Source organism: Pelodiscus sinensis, chromosome 8 (genome assembly GCF_049634645.1).
Source record: "Pelodiscus sinensis isolate JC-2024 chromosome 8, ASM4963464v1, whole genome shotgun sequence".
Classification (NCBI taxonomy): domain Eukaryota; kingdom Metazoa; phylum Chordata; order Testudines; family Trionychidae; genus Pelodiscus; species Pelodiscus sinensis.
In genome coordinates this window covers 13,664,266-13,681,020 of record NC_134718.1, presented here as the reverse complement: position 1 = coordinate 13,681,020, position 16,755 = coordinate 13,664,266, and the positions used below count along the sequence as shown (strand labels likewise).

Below are 16,755 nucleotides of genomic sequence, written 5' to 3'. Positions count from 1 at the left end.
AAACGGTGGCTCGCTGTTCCAAGGGAGTAAAGCAGGGTATATTTTGTCTGCTAAATATAAATTATTAAAACATATTGGTGTTTAGCCATTGTGCTTTTAAACACACATCTAATCTCTCATGTAATTGTTACAAAGAACCAGGGTGAAACCTGAGACCCACTGTAGGCAACAGCAAAACTCACCTTGACTTTAAAGGGGTCAGGCTTTCATTTCATCGCTTAATATCATACCCAAGATGGAATGAAAGGGAGTTTAAGAGCTGTGTGTAACTATCCATGGCAGTATATGGCTTCATACCATTAGCATGTGTATTAAATGGAACATTATTTAGAAGTGATCTGTCTTGGGTGAAAACTGGGGTAGTACCCTTTGCTTTTGCTTTTGAAGAAAATCTAAAAGATTATTGCTTTAATTTCTGTTTGTACTTACATTAGACATTTTAACCTAGAGAGACCTTTCTGATGATGAGTGAACTATGGTATTATGACATCAACAAACAAAAGAATTCAATTACGAAGGAAACAGCTGATGAGTCAGTTTAACATACATTGTATCGTGCGTACTTTATTCACATCTTTTTAACTCCAGGGCCTAATATGAACGTTGGAAGAAAAACTATCTTGGCAAAAGATGCAGAAAGCCCATTATTGCAATAAGGTTCAGAGAGTTCCAATTATTCATCTCTGAGACCTTGTGGCCCCAGAGAGACCCCTCTAATAGTAAGAGGGGAAAAAAACAGATTCAACACACTCGTCTTTCATAAGCAATAAATAAGCAGGATAAAAAAAAAATAACCCTTCAAGGTGCGTGTCTGTGTTTAAAACACTTCAAAAGACAGGAAAAAAAGTAGGAAATTCCCACTTAAACCCCTTGAAAGGTCACATTTAACTCCAGAATTATCTAACACATTGAATAGTGAGGAACTATAATATTTGAAGCCATACAACATGTCCATTGAGTGTTCTACCACCAGGTACATATCTTCCTTAAAACAATAATGGAGTTTACAATTCTGAATGTGAATTTCAATGCCCATCAGACATGAGTGTATATATAGTAGCTCATGCTTACTTAGGGCTATATATAGTATTTACAAAGCACCGGGTAACTAGTTAACTAATTAACCTTCAAAGCACTCCTTAGTTGTTGGCCTTATTGTCAAAAGCAAACTCTGAGACAGAGGCTTAGTTTAGTTGTGATTAGAAACCAGTCCCTGGTTCCCATTACGCTACAGCTCTCTGGTATAAAGTGCTACTTTATTTTTCTTAAGTGCTATCACCTAAGTATCAATTGTTTCAGATTACTACTAGGAAATCTCATTGACGTATATTCTTCTGTATTCTGAGAAGCTTTTTGACAACTACTGTTGCTTTGTTACACAGAATTTCTCTCTCAACAGTTTCTCACTGAGATTTTAGTGACAGCTAAATACTATATTTTTGTTTCCTAAAAACTAAAAAAGTAGTTATGTGAAATGCATATAATTTGTTAGCATTTACATGTTGATTGTGCAATGTACATTTCAAAAGGAAGTCCCAGCTTGAATTAATAATCAGATTCAAGTTGAATGGAAAAGGTTCAAACAGAAATCTACAAGAAAGTACTGCTAAAAAGTGGAAGCTGTACTTTTACAAACAACTTTTCACTCAATACCGTCTGCAGGGAAGCTTGGCACAGCCACAAACACATCACTAATGATTTCCATCTGTGATCTAATCTGTAACAACACGATGACAGAAAATTACATTGCATAATTATATCAATCAAATGCTTTGATGGGGTTTGATTTCCAAGTCTAAGTGGGGCATGTGGTTTCTCATAGCACTGCCCACCAAAAAAAAAAAAAAAAAAGTCACAACTCACCGTGGGAAAAATAATCTCGTGCAGCAAAACCAGTTAAAAAAAACCTACTGCCCAAATCTCTCAGGCATGCCAGCAGAGCCTGTTGAATTAAGCATTTTGAATAATTTATCAGATGAACTTTTCTAAAGATAATCTATTTCCAGATAGTTTCATTATTCAACCTCCTTTGGATGTGCAGTACTTGGCAACTGAATTATACAACAACCTTTTCAACTTGTTTGCAAGAACTTTTTCATTATTCAACGGATTTATTTGCAAGTGACAACTTCTATTTTGCATTTGCTTGCTGATGCAAAGATGCAAGTAAAATATTACACAGAAGTAAATGTACAAGGGAGATGCTTCATGGTTAAATATCCAGTTCAGCTTGCTTTGGTGCTTAGAGTTGATCTGAACAAGTGGGCATGATCAGTAGCACTTGCTTGTGTCTCTATTGGCTAATAAGACATAGGTGCACAGTCATCATACAAATCTCAGTCAAAGATATTTAAAGGAAATACTCTGCATGAAGCACATGATGCCATGGCAAGTCATCAGAGATCTTGGATGCAATACTATAATAGAAATCCTTGAATACACGTGTGTGATAAAGCAGTCTCTGTTAGGGATGTTAAATTTCGATTCGATGGAATTTCCATTGACTATTCAATTAAGTCTATCAGGTTAGGGCAGGGTGCTTGCTGTCCTGGCTGCGCCTCTGTCTTTTAAATTTAGTAGGAATTGCGGGCAGCTCTTACTACATTTAAAAGGCAGAGGTGCAGCTAGGAACTCGGGGTGAGTAGGGACTGCTTGAATCTCCGCTTGCCTTGGGTTGCCGCTGAGCCACCTCTGCCTTTGAAATGTAGCATGAACCCCCCATGGCTCCTCCCAGCACCGGCTCCTGCTCACTCCCCCTTTACTGCCTCTATATCAGAGGGGGAAACAGTGACTCGACTACTCGATAAGCCCATGCTTATCGGGTAGTCGACTAGTCGCTTACCTTCCTAGTCTCTGTTGTAGGAGCAATTGAAAGTGCTGAAGTGCTAAGGAGCTGGACCCAAAGGAGGACAGGACTGACTCTAGAAGCACAGAATCAGCCCGTGCAGCTTAATGGAGATGTTGAATGCAAGATGCCTCCCAAGAGTCCCAAAAACAGGTGCAAAGTTGTTAGGTGAACAGAAGCAGTTCATTGGCCACAAGGCTAGTGGAGCCATGGGTCACACTCCCTCCCCCCGCTCCATACTCCTGGAAGGGATGGGGGCAGGGTGGAAGTGGCAGAGCTGCGGGAAGCTGCCTGGAGTGCGGCGTGGAGTGTGGAGTGTGGTGTGCCACCACCCCAGCCCTTAGCACTGCCCAGAGCATACAGTCCAGCACTCTGGCAGCGATTTAAAGGGCCCAGCGCTCTGGCCATCACTGCTGCTACTGTGACAGTGGCAGTAGCTGAAGCTCTGGGACTCTGAATTGCCGGTCCTGGAGCAATTGCCCCTCTGCCCCGCTTTCTTTCCCCCGTCAACGGGCCTGCACAAGTCTGAAGTGTCTTGCTTGGGGTTTCTGCAACTAAATGGATTATATCAAGGGTTACCCTGACTCCATGTCACTGATTTCCCAAACTATTCCATAAGAGCTTGAATGCCACCTTCCTGTTTGAATGAAGGGGAAACACACACACACACACACACACACACACACACACACACACACACACACACACACTGTTCTTGTTCTTGTCCAAGTGATTTTGTGTGTGCTTGATTTCATCCTGGGCACATTCATATATCATCCCCAATTTGCAGAAACAGGGAAAATGAGGCAACATAGTGAATCCATGTTAGGGAAGACTCTAAGCCAAGATTTCCTGTCTTTTGGTCTTAGGCTCAGTCTAACATATCAGAGTTCTCCTTAGCGTGTGATTTGTAGAGTTTCAGAGTAAATACAACCACATGCAGAACCGTCCCTGCAATACTCTGAATCAGAGCACCTGGGCCTGTGTGGGCCAATGCAATTGGCCGGCCTGGACAGTCTCAGAAGTGACAGATTCGTCACTTCCGCCCCGGGTCCGGCACCCACTAGGAATGCCTATGGCGATTACATACCTAAAGCTGCACAAAGATTCAGAGAATCTGACGTGCTAAGAGAATGAACGAAGGACAAAATGATTGTCCCAGACAAGTATGGCACAACTCATGTCAAAAGTGCACTCATTCTATTTTGTGTGGCTCTCTCATGTCCCCAGGAAGAGAATACCGTGCTATATTGGAGCTGAGACTTCCCATGTCAATTTGAACAAAATAACGCATGCACTCTTTAACAATAAGACCTATGACCCACTTTGTGTGGTGAAAAAAGTGGGAGGGTTCTACCTGGGAGGAAAAAAAAATAAGGAAGAACATAGAGGGGATGAAATGAAGGTTAAAAAAAAAGTAGGAGAAAGAAAAGTACAAATCTACCATTGAACAAGGCCTTCAACTTAATGTATCTGTATGACAAGTAGCATGAGATATCGTGAGCTTTCATGTCAGCCAAAAATAAGTGTAACTACTGTCCAGACTTTTGAGCTTATCATTCAATTAGGAAGTTTAAAATGAACTTCCAACAGCGGCAGATTATTTCATGTATTTACTTGCCACACACCGTTGATCTGAATAAACAAATTGATTATGTTTGATATGCCGTGACATTCCCATTTCCTAGATTAACATCCAATTCAGCCTTGCTAAACTGTGTTTCAAAACTCAATCAACCAGGGACCCTTTTTATTATCTCTGCCAGCTACCCTGTCTCACGACCATTCCTGATTTTGTTTTCCTCGTAAAGAATCTTTGCCTGGATAAACCGCTGCAAGGCGCTGCAGAGCACACAGGAGTGATACTATCTCTCAGGGTTTCACAATCTGCCAGAAAAAACTACTAAATTACTAGTTAAGCAACACAATACACAATCCGCTCCCATCTCTACTAAGGCAAGGGCCTTTCTGTTGGCATGGAAAAGACTTATCAAACCAAACTACAGGAGATGAAGTAAAGGGGCTACTTAGTGATCCCTGTGAGACCCGAGAAATGTAGCAGTGTCTAAATGAAGTGTGAAATATTGTCACAGGATGGGTGAGCAGCCCTTTGTAAGCCTTTCTGATCGCAGGCAGGAGCAGTTTATTTTCTACTGTCACTAAGATCAATTCAGCAGCCTAATACATTAGTAAATCTGTAAAGCAGAGGGTCAGAAAGGTAGCTCTGGCCCACTTACAGTATGTGTGTGTGACCCACAGAATCTGTTTTATTTTAGGATTTTTCTACACATGGAAATTTACCAACATAATTACACAACTAGTGGGCTACTGTTTCCAAGACAGGCCTAACAAGGAAAATAACAGGACACCGCTGGTCACAACCCACAGCCCCCAGATTAAATCCCTCCAGTGCATCATTTACAATCTGTAGCCTGTCCTGGGTAATGGTCCCTCGCTATTGCAGGCCTTAGGAGACAGGTCAGCCCTTGCCTACAAATAGCCCCATAACCTGAAGCAAATACTTTCCAACAGCCCCCTGTTACACCTCAGAACATTCACCCAGGAACCTACCCCTGCAACCAATCCCATTGCTAATTATCAACACATCCGAGGCTTATAAGTCACATACAACTGCATATCCTCTAATGAGATCCATGCAGGAATGCCTCTCTGCTATGTATACTGGCCAAACTTGACAGTATCTACAATAAAGGGTAAATGGATACAAGTCATATATCAGAAATGGTAACAAATATATCTGTGAGGATGCATTTTATCCTGCCTGGGCACTCATTAATAGAGCTAAGAGGAGCCATTCTTCTACAAAAAAACTTTACCAGTCAATTACAGAGAGAGAATGCAGAATTGACATTTATCTGCACATTTAACACTGTTCCCCTGGGCTTGAACATAGACATTAACTGGATGTTACTAATAAAGCTAGTCATCCTTGTATTTAAAACCTCATTTTTTTACATCAAAATGGAGTATGGAACACTTTCAGCCCAGTTAATTAGCCTCATTAGTACCAGCCCTACAATTTACGGGTCCTTTTTTTCTCTTCTTTTTCTGTTATAAAATATTGGGTTTCTCTTATTCCTCTCCAGCTCATCATTTGATGAAGTGGGTTGTACCCTTGAAGGCTCATCACACTATTAGGGTTCATAAGCTTTCGTGGGCAAAGACCACGAAGTGGGTCTTTGCCCACGAAAGCTTATGCTCCTACACTTCAGTTAGTCTATAAGGTGCCACAGGACTCCTCGTCACTTTTGCAGATTCAGACTAACACGGCTACCCCTCTGATACTTGACACTATTAGGGTTGTGTGATACTTTCACGAAAAATCCCAAACATGCTGGGGAAAGAAATTGGTTGAGAAAAAAAAACCCACACACCAGGGGACCAAAGTTGGTAAGCAAGAAAGGAAATGGGGGCCCCAAAGTTGTTGGGGAAAACAAAAAGGTCCCTGCACCTTTAAATCCCTGCACTCCCCTCGCCCCCGCCTTCTGTCCGAGAAAAACAGAAAATAAGACATTTTACATGTCCGGTATTTTCTGTTTTTTTTTTTTAACCAGACAGAAGATAACAATTACTGGACTGTCTGGGCAAAAACCAGACACCTGGCAACCATATTGGTCAGGCAGATGCAGCACTTACTTTCAGTTGCAGCTCTCTATGGCCGCGTCTCACATGCCACTCCTCCACTGCCTCCCCCCTCGTGGGACATTAAAAAACCTTAAAAATCCTCCAATTAATAGTCCTGTAAAACCTTAAAGACTAACAAAAAATGTAGATGGTATCATGAGCTTTCATAGACACAACCCACTTCACAGCATCTTGTGTTGATAAGGTCGGTGGGGGCTGCTCTCCTGTTGACACCAGCTACTCTTCTCATCCTTGTGGAGTACTGGTGTACATTAAAGGGATGCAGTGTGCTCTGGTTGCCACAGAACTCACAACATGGATCTGGAGCTGCCGCAAAGCGGGGCCAGGCTCATGGGCCTCATGGCTCAGTACTTTCAAACGACTTGCATGCTACTCCAGCAGGATGAGAATCAGCTTGGACCACAAGCCCTCATCACCTAGGTCCTGGCACTCCTGCTGCTGCACATGCCCCTCAATCCCCTGGACACCGTGGAACGCTGCTTCTGACAGCAAGAGACCAGTTTGGACTGGTGGGACCACATCGTCCTGTAATGATGAGATGACCAGCAGTGGCTCCAGAATTTTCGCATACAGAAGGCCACCTTCCTGGAGCTCTGCAAGTGGCTAACCTCTGCCCTCAGGTGACTGTGACCTGCCATCCCCCTGCAGAAGTGCGTTGCCATTGCCCTGTGGAAGTTCGCCACGCCAGACAGCTACCGCTCCATCAGGAACCAGTTCAGCGGGGGGAAATCCACAGTTGGGGCCATGCTCATACAAGTGGCGAAGGCCATTAATTATGTACTGTCATGGAGGGTCATCACTCTGGCCAACGTGGACACCATTGTATGATCTTCTTATCAATAAATTAGGGAAATACAACCTAGATGGAGCTATTATAAGTTGGACAACAGTCTCAGGGTATGTCTACACTATCCCGCTAGTTCGAACTAGCGGGGGTAATGTAGTCATCCGCAGTTGCAAATGAAGCCCGGGATTTGAATTTCCCGGGCTTCATTTGCATGAAGCCGGCCGGCGCCATTTTTAAATGCCAGCTAGTTCGAGCCCCGTGCCATGCGGCTACACACGGCACGGAGTAGCTAGTTCGGATTAGGAAGCCTGTTTACCTCAGATCATTTCTCCAGTTTGTCCAGATCATTTTGAATTAGGCCCCTATCCTCTAAAATAGTCGCAACCCTCCCAGCTTGGTATCTTCTGCAAACTTAATAAGTGCACTCTCTATGCAAATATCTAAATTGTTGATGAAATATTGATCAGAACCAGTCCCAAAACAGACCCCTGAAGAATCCCACTTATGCCCTTCTAGCATAACCGTGAAACATTAATAACTACTCTCTGAGGGTATGTCTACGCTACCCCGCTAGTTCGAACTAGCGGGGTAATGTAGGCATACCGCACTTGCAAATGAAGCCCGGGATTTGAATTTCCCGGGCTTCATTAGCATAAGCGGGGAGCCGCCATTTTTAAATCCCCGCTGCTTCGAACCCCGTGCAGCGCGGCTACACGGGGCTCGAACTAGGTAGTTTGGACTAGGTTCCTATTCCGAACTACCGTTACTCCTCGTGAAACGAGGTTTACTGGTAGTTCGGAATAGGCACCCTAGTCCGAACTACCTACTTCGAGCCCCATGTAGCCGCGCTGCACGGGGTTCGAAGCAGCGGGGATTTAAAAATGGCGGCTCCCCGCTTATGCTAATGAAGCCCGGGAAATTCAAATCCCGGGCTTCATTAGCAAGTGCGGTATGCATACATTACCCTCCTAGTTCGAACTAGGAGGGTAGTGTAGACATACCCTGAGGGTATGTCTACACTACCCCGCTAGTTCGAACTAGTGGGGGTAATGTAGTCATCCGCAGTTGCAAATGAAGCCCGGGATTTGAATTTCCTGGGCTTCATTTGCATGAAGCCGGCCGGTGCCATTTTTAAATGCCGGCTAGTTCGAACCCCGTGCCGCGCGGCTACACGCGGCATGGAGTAGCTAGTTCGGATTAGGAAGCATGTTTACCTCAGATCATTTCTCCAGTTTGTCCAGATCATTTTGAATTATGCCCCTATCCTCTAAAATACTCGCAACCCTCCCAGCTTGGTATCTTCTGCAAACTTAATAAGTGTACTCTCTATGCCGTGTGGCACGGGGTTCGAACTAGCCGGCATTTAAAAATGGCGCCGGCCGGCTTCATGCAAATGAAGCCCGGGAAATTCAAATCCCGGGCTTCATTTGCAACTGCGGATGACTACATTATCCCCACTAGTTCGAACTAGCGGGGTAGTGTAGACATACCCTCAGAGAGTAGTTATTAATGTTTCACGGTTATGCTCAAAGGGCAGAAGTGGGATTCTTCAGGGGTCTGTTTTGGGACTGGTTCTGATCAATATCTTCATCAACAATTTAGATATTTGCATAGAGAGTACACTTATTAAGTTTGCAGAAGATACCAAGCTGGGAGGGTTGCGACTATTTTAGAGGATAGGGGCCTAATTCAAAATGATCTGGACAAACTGGAGAAATGATCTGAGGTAAACAGGATGAAGTTTATTAAGGACAAATACAAAGTACTCTACTTAGAAAAGAACAATCAGTTTCACACATACAGACTGGGAAGGGAATGTCTAGGAAGAAGTACTGCAGAAAGGTATCTAGAGGTCATAGTGGACCACAAGCTAAATATGGAGTCAACAGCATGACACTTGCAAAAAAAGCAAACGATTCTGGATTGCAATAACAGGAGTGTTGTGAGCAAGACACAAAAAGCCATTCTTCCGATTAGGCCTCAGTTGGAGTATTGTGTCTAGTTCTGGGCACGTTTCAAGAAAGATGTGGGAAAACTGGAGAAGGTCCAGAGAAGAGCAACAAAAATTATTAAAGATCTAGAAAACATGAGCTATGAGGGAAGAATAGGGTTTGTTTAGTTTAAAAAAGAGAAGACTGAGAGGGGACATGATAGCAGTTTTCAAATATCTAAAAGGGTGTTAGAAATTGTTCCCCTTGGCCTCTGAGGATAGTACAAGAAGCAATGGGCTTAAACTGCAGCAGGGGAGGTTTAGGTTGGACATTAGGAAAAACTTCCTGTCAAGGTGGTTAAACATAAGTTGCCTAGGGAGGTTGTAGAATCTCCATCACTGGAGATATTTAAGAGCAAGTTGGATAGACATCTATCAGGGATGATCTAGAAGGTGCTCAACGTCCCTTCCAGTTCTATTTTATGATTCTATGATTCCCCTCCTAATCACCCCACATGTACGTGAGAGGCCACCTGCCGGAGAAAGTGCTACTAGGTTCTCCTCCTCTTCCTCCAGCTGGCAGGTTCCCATGCAGGGGATCAGTCTCCTCTACATCACCACACTTGATGAGGAGCAAATGCTGCCTGAGTGTGCGCATGACGCTGTGCCATATGCAGCACAGCTGTGTGGTTCCATGACCCCAGACTACTTAGTGATGGCTTGTCGTGGGAAGGTATCCAACCATGGAAGACAGAGTTAGGCAGGCCTCTCCAGGAACCTTGTGAGAAGGACCGAGGGGATCCTGTGTGATAGCATCATGGATCTGAGTGCTCCTGATTGGCACTCCATGTGCAGCCATATGTACTGACTGTGGCCCCCAGGCCAAATAGGCCAAGTGAAGAGTGTGTAGCCCCTTGCAGCTCACTACGTGCTCCCACATTTAGATACAGAAAGTTATAGAACTCACCTGAAGTGCCTTCCTTGGGATTGTCTGAAATCTGGAAGACATCCTGTGGGGGAGGAGACAGGCCCCAGGGTGAGGAGCAGCTCCTTGCTGGCAGGCATGGTCACCTGGCTGGTCTTCTCCTCCTCGTCTGGAGCTCTGCCCCCATGGAGGCTGATGTCAGGCATGTCCTGACCATACTCCATGACAATGTGGGGGGAAGAGGTGACCTGGCCTTGTGGTAGGCCTGCCGGAGCTCTTTCACCTTCATGAAGACCTGGTCGAGAGTCCAATTGTGGCCTTTGTCAGCCAGGCTGGTGGCGATCTGGCCATAGATGTCCACATTCATTTTCCTGGTGTGGAGATCCTTTAGATTGGTCTCCTCCCCACAGACCTCGATGAGATCCAGGATCTCCACACCAGTCCAGGCCAGAGCTCTCCTGCATCCCTGGCCAGTGGCAGTTGTGGGAAGAGCGCTGGCAGCCGTGGGAGGCTCTGAGGGAATGTTGAGATCTGCCATGGCTCCCTCAGATCATGCTCTAAGGCACAGGGCTGGCAAAGCTGTGGCAGTGGCAGCTGAGAGAAGCATCTGGAGACCAATTATTTCAAATTAGCAGTACCACATTGTCCACACTAACACTATTTTGAAATAACAATTTTGAAATAAGCATTATTCCCTGTGTAAAGCAGGAGCACAGATTTTGGAATAACCAGCCCATTATTTTGAAACAACGGGCTTGGTAGTGTGGATGCTCTACATATTAATTCAAAATAAGGGGGGTTATTTCAAAATAACTTCTTAGTGTAGCCCAGGACTAAAGTGCCACAGAACTACTCTTTGTTTTTAAAACTACAGACTAACACGGGTTACCTCTCAGACTGTTTTTTACACCACTAGATCTATACAACTCTCCATATGTTCATTCCAAAATAAAGTGACATTTCCAGCCCTTATTGTGAAGATAAATTTGGAAATATGAAGCAAGTGTAAATTGATGAAGCATTGCCTTTCTAAATCTGTGAACAGCCTAAAACAATGACCCTTATCGCCAACTCTCTTGACTTTCATTACTAGTCTCTCACAATATTTGGTGTTTTTCTTAAAGACACAGCTCTTGAATTTGAACAATTACATGAGCATTTTAGTGATAGAAATGTAGCCGTGTTAGTCTGGTGTAGCTGAAACAAAAAACAGGACTATGTAGCACTTTAAAGACTAACAAGACGGTTATTAGGTGATGAGCTTTCGTGGGCCAGATCCACTTCCTCAGATCAAATAGTGGAAGAAAATTGTCATAACCATATATACCAAAGGATACAATTTTAAAAAATGAACACATATGAAAAAGACAAATCAAATTTCAGAACAGAAGGAGGATGTGGGGGAGAGGGGGAGGAGATAAATGTCTGTGAGCTAATGATATTAGAGGTGATAATTGGGGAAGCTATCTTTGTAATGGGTAAGATAATTAGAGTCTTTATTCAAACTTAAGTGTAAAGTGTCGAATTTGAGTGTGAATGACAGTTCAGAGGATTCTCTTTCAAGTGTATTCTTAAAAGGCCTTTGAAGCAGGATGCAGGTAATCAAGTCTTTGAGACAATGTCCTTTCTGGTTGAAATGGCAAGAAACTGCTTTTTCTTTGTGATCCTGTCTAATATCTGTTTTATGAACATTGATCCTTTGGCAGAAGTGTCTGAGACGTTTGTCCAATGTACATAGCAGACGGACACTTTTGGCACATGATAGCATAAATTATATTTCTGGATGCGCAGGAATATGTGTTCTTGATCTTATAACTCACTTGGTTAGGTCCCATAATGGTGTCAGCAGAGTGAATATGTGGACAAAGCTGGCAACGGGGTTTGTTGCAAGGGAAGGTACCAGGGTTGGTATTAGTGTGGTATGTCCTGTGGTTGTTGATAAGAATCTTCTTGAGGTTAGGTGGTTGTCTATAGGAGACTATGGGTCTGTCTCCCAGAGCCTCTCAGAGTTTAGTATCCTGTTCCAGTATAGGCTGTAGTTTATTGATAATGTGTTGGACAGGTTAAAGTTGAGCATTTTAGTTTTCATTTTTTAATGAAAAGTACATTTCTAGCTCTAATGCTTGTGGACACAAGTTTAAAAGTGAGACTCAAGTGCTTCTCAACTACTCAGAAATCAGAAGACAAATAAAATGGGACCAATGTATCTTTTTTAAAATCTTGTGATTTTTAAACAATAAGGGTTGGCAAAATTGAGCAACTGAGAAATTTATGTCTCAACTCCGGCTGAACTTGTTGGGTGTAAACTCTAAAGCCTGCCAATTGCATATTACATTTGAATAACACCAACTATTTCATTACTAATAATTTTATTCTTATTTTAGGCTCTTATAACATGCACATCATGACATTATCTGAGTGTCTTCCAGTAGCACATTATGCTCTTCTTAATTCCAACCACAACTAATGAATTCAGTATTGTTTTGACTAATAAACATACCACTGAGCAGCCCGCCTAATATAGCCCAGAGGCACTAAAACTGCTGAGAAAACAGGGAGAGAAATCTGTGCTACAGTCTTAGCTGAGAGGCAGCTGGCTTTTAGTTCATGTTGTAGAAATACCTGGCTTTAGCCCCTGAGGTCATAGGTTGAATCGCTCCTGCCGACAACCTGGGTCCATTGGCTTTACAAGTTGGGGCTTGTCCCAGATGTCCTGCTGGGAAGTCTTGGAAGCTCAGGACATGCTCCCTCAGTGGAGAGAAGTATGTAATTTAGTCTCCTATAACATTCCCATGACTGCAGTATCTGAATGTCTTCCCGTAGCACATTATGCTCTTCCTAATTCCAAATGCACCTAATGAATTCAGTATCCTTTTGGCTAATGAACACATACTACTGAGTATCCCTCCTAATGTAACCCAGAGGCACTGAGACCACTGAGAAAAGAAAGAGTGAAGTATGCTTTACAGCCTTAGCTGAGAGGCAGTTGGCTTTTAGCACATACTGTAGGGATGTCACCGTGTAGACAACTCCATGATTAACTGATAAGCCTGGGCTTGTCAGTTAATCCTGTCTTCTACATGCATTCTGCCCCATCCACACTGCCTCTGATAAAGTGGCAGCAAGAGGAGGGGGGAGCAGGAGCCAATACCCATGAGGAGCTAGCTTAAAAGCCAGCTCTCCACGAGCACCGGATTGGCTTGCTCCCACCAGATTCCTGAACTGCTGCTTCTGTAGAGAGGTTCCCCAGGAGCAGGGCTGAAGCGCACTGGCTCCTGGCCTTCCAGGGGCTCCCAGGGACTACTGAATAGTGGTGTAACCATTATATTTTCATGCGGTTACACAACTATTCAATTACATTATATCTAACATCCCTAGCATACTGTACAGGCACATGACTTTTGCCTCTAAGGTGGCAAGTTCCATCCCTCCTCCTCCAGGTCTGCCAGCTTTACAGTAAGCTTGAGAGAACCTCACTCAGCCATCACCAAAACTCACAGAACAAATGGCCCTTCCCACTGAGATACCAAGTCAATATCATATTCCGAAATAAAACATTAAGAAAGTTGTAACAAGAAAATGATACCCTATTACTAGCCCTCCCAGCCCCTTATGGGAAAGTTTGACTTTGCACAGTGTGACGGGCAAGTTACCAAATCCAGGTTTTGGATAACCACGTGTCAAGGGACTCTTCCAAACTCAACTGAGGGTGCTTTAGCCACAGGCATCCTGGCGGACAGAAAAGGCAGCCGTATGGCACAAGGAGAGCAGAGGCCTCTTTGAATGGTTGGTCTCAAACCACTAGGGACCCTACAAGTCAAAATAAATGTTCATATCCCACTTGGAACTTCAGAAGCAGTAAGTGGAGTGTGTGAGTACTGATGGCAGGATGGCACGTGGTCTCAGCACACAGCTCTGCGCAGGAAGCAAGCAGCCTCATTCCACACTGCTTTTAGAGGCAGACTTGGGTGTAGCCCAATGAGGGCATTACAGTCGTCTGCAGGGGCATCAAAGGCATGCATCTCAAAGGTGTGGTCACACTCAGATAAAGCTCTCATGGTCCAGTGTATTCATCTGACCTTCCATGTAATGCCGGCGATGGGACTTCTTGAAGTTAATTCCTATTTGAACTTAGAGAACCATTGTAATTTGAATTAGAAAAAAAATCCAATATTGACTAAATTGCCACTGATGGAGACTCCCCAAGCTGTTTCAAAGGTTAATCACCCTCTCTATTAAAACATTTGCACCCTGCTTGTAGGTTGTTGGGTTTTTTTAAAGCCTTAACTTCTAGCCTTTGGATCTGGATAAATCTTTGTCTGCTGAAGGTACTAGCTTTCCACATTTCTCTTCTTATCAGCTAATCAAGTCATCTCTCATCCTCCCCTTTGTTAACCTAAATTGATTACTGTAAGGCATGTTTTTCCTTTCCTTTAATCCATCTTGTGACTCTTTTCTGAATCACCGAACCTCCTCCCATTTATCAACACCCTTCCTAACTTGTAGACTCTTGAACTGGACACAGCAGTCACCCCAGGGAGAAATGCAGTGGTGATGCCACCTTATTAGTCATACTTGAGATTCCCTTGATTATATTTCTCCTCTGGGTCCAGAGGAATGGGTGGGCCTACTTGGGAGGGGGCAGGAAGAAACCTGGTCTGGAATACCATCTACTCCCAGAGCCAGGAGAAGACATGGGAGCTTGTGGATACATGTCCTTTGCCAGAGGGGATACTTGAGAGAAGGGGTATGATTACACTACAGCGCTAATTCGAACTAGCTTAGTTCGAATTAGTTAATTCAAACTAAGCTAATTCGAACTAACGCATCTAAAACTAAAAACTAGTTCGAATTAGCGTTTTGCTAATTCGAACTAGCGCGTCCACATTGAGTGGACCCTGAACCGAGGTTAAGGATGGCCGGAAGCAGTGCCGGCAGGGCATCAGAGGAGGACTTAGAGCGTGGAGATGCTGTCTCAGGCTAGCCGAGGGCTGTGCTTAAAGGGTCCCGACCCCCACCCCGGACAGACAGTTCTCAGGGGTGCCCCGCTTGCAAACCAGTCCTGGCTTGGAGTGCCCTGAGTGCCCACACTGGGCACATCACAGCACTCGGCCATCAGACCGGCTGCACTTGCCGCAGGCTGCCATCTGGGGAGAGGGGGCAATTGGGGGGCTGCAGGAGAGCTTCCACCCCCAGAAACCCGCAGAGCCAGCCCAGTCCTCCCCATCGGGGGCTCGTGCCCCATTCCTCCCTCACCTCCTTCCACTTACCCTTCCCTAGCCCCTCTTCTTGATGTACAAAATAAAGATAACGTGTCTTCCAAAATGGAATCTGTCTTTATTGAACAAAACTGGGGGAGACTGGGAAAAGGAGGTGGGAGAGGAGAAAAGAGAGGCTGGGAGAGGGGAGGGCAACTAAAATGATCAGGGGTTGGGAACAGGTCCCAAATGAAGAGAGGCTAAAGAGACTGGGACTTTTCAGCTTAGAAAAGAGGAGACAGAGGGGGGACAGGATAGAGGTCTCTGAAAGCAGGAGTTGGGTGGAGATGGTGCATACAGAAAAGTTCTTCATTAGTTCCCATAAAGAAGGACTAGAGATCACCAAAAAAGGAAAGGAATGGGTAGCAGGCTTCAAACTAGTAACAGAAAGTTCTTCTTCACAAAGCAAAGAGTCAACCTGTGGAACTCCATGCTGCAGGAGGCTGTGAAGGCTAGAACTGGAACAGAGTTTAAAGGGAAGTGAGATCAAGTCATGGAGGTTGGGTCCATGGAGTGGTATTAGCCAGGGGGTAGGAGTGGTGTCCCTGCCCAAGGTTTGTGGAAGGCTGGAGAGGGATGGCACGAGACAAATGGCTTAGTCACTGTCTTCAGTCCATCCCCTCCAGGGTCCCTAGGGTTGGCCGCTGTTGGCAGACAGGCTACTGGGCTAGATGGACCTTTGGTCTGACCCAGGACGGCCATTGTAAGCTCAGAGCTCAGGGTCGGGGGTCTCAGTGGACCCCCTTGATTCTCTTGCACACCTGCTCCTGGGTGGCCAGGCTGGCAGCTATCCTGCCCAAGCCGGCCACTTTCCTGTGCCTAGTGTGGAGATTGTGGACGAGGTCCACGATGTCTGCACTAGCCCAGGCGGGTGCCCGCCTCTTGCGGTCCTGGGCAAGCTCCCGGGAGCCGCCAGCCTGGTCCCGGTAAGACGGGGAGGGCTGGTGGGCATCGGGTGGGTGGCTCGATCCATGCCAGGTGCAGGGTCTGCTGGCTGGGTTCTGGCAGGCTTGCACCTGGCACGGGCACCGTAGCCAGCCCGTGCCCCTTTAAGAGGTCCGGGGCTGGGAGGGGGGCAGTAGAGTTTCCCTGGTGTTGGCCAGAGTGGCCATCCAGGAAACCTGGGGAGGGCTAGCCTCCCACTAGTTCGAATTAAGGGGCTACACACCCCTTAATTCGAACTAGCTAGTTCGAACTAGGCTTAATCCTCGTGGAATGAGGATTACCTAGTTCGAACTAAGCGCTCCGTTAGTTCAAATTAAATTCGAACTAAAGGAGCGCTAGTGTAGCGCCTATGAAAGTTAGTTCGAACTAACGTCCGTTAGTTTGAACTAACTTTGTAGT

General features: G+C 45.0%; 1 protein-coding gene across 1 annotated transcript in view; it reads left to right on the top strand.

The window, feature by feature from the left end:
- Nucleotides 1-16,755, top strand: part of RASGEF1A (RasGEF domain family member 1A) — a 285,915-nt gene that overhangs the window by 38,581 nt on the left and 230,579 nt on the right. The window lies entirely within an intron of this gene.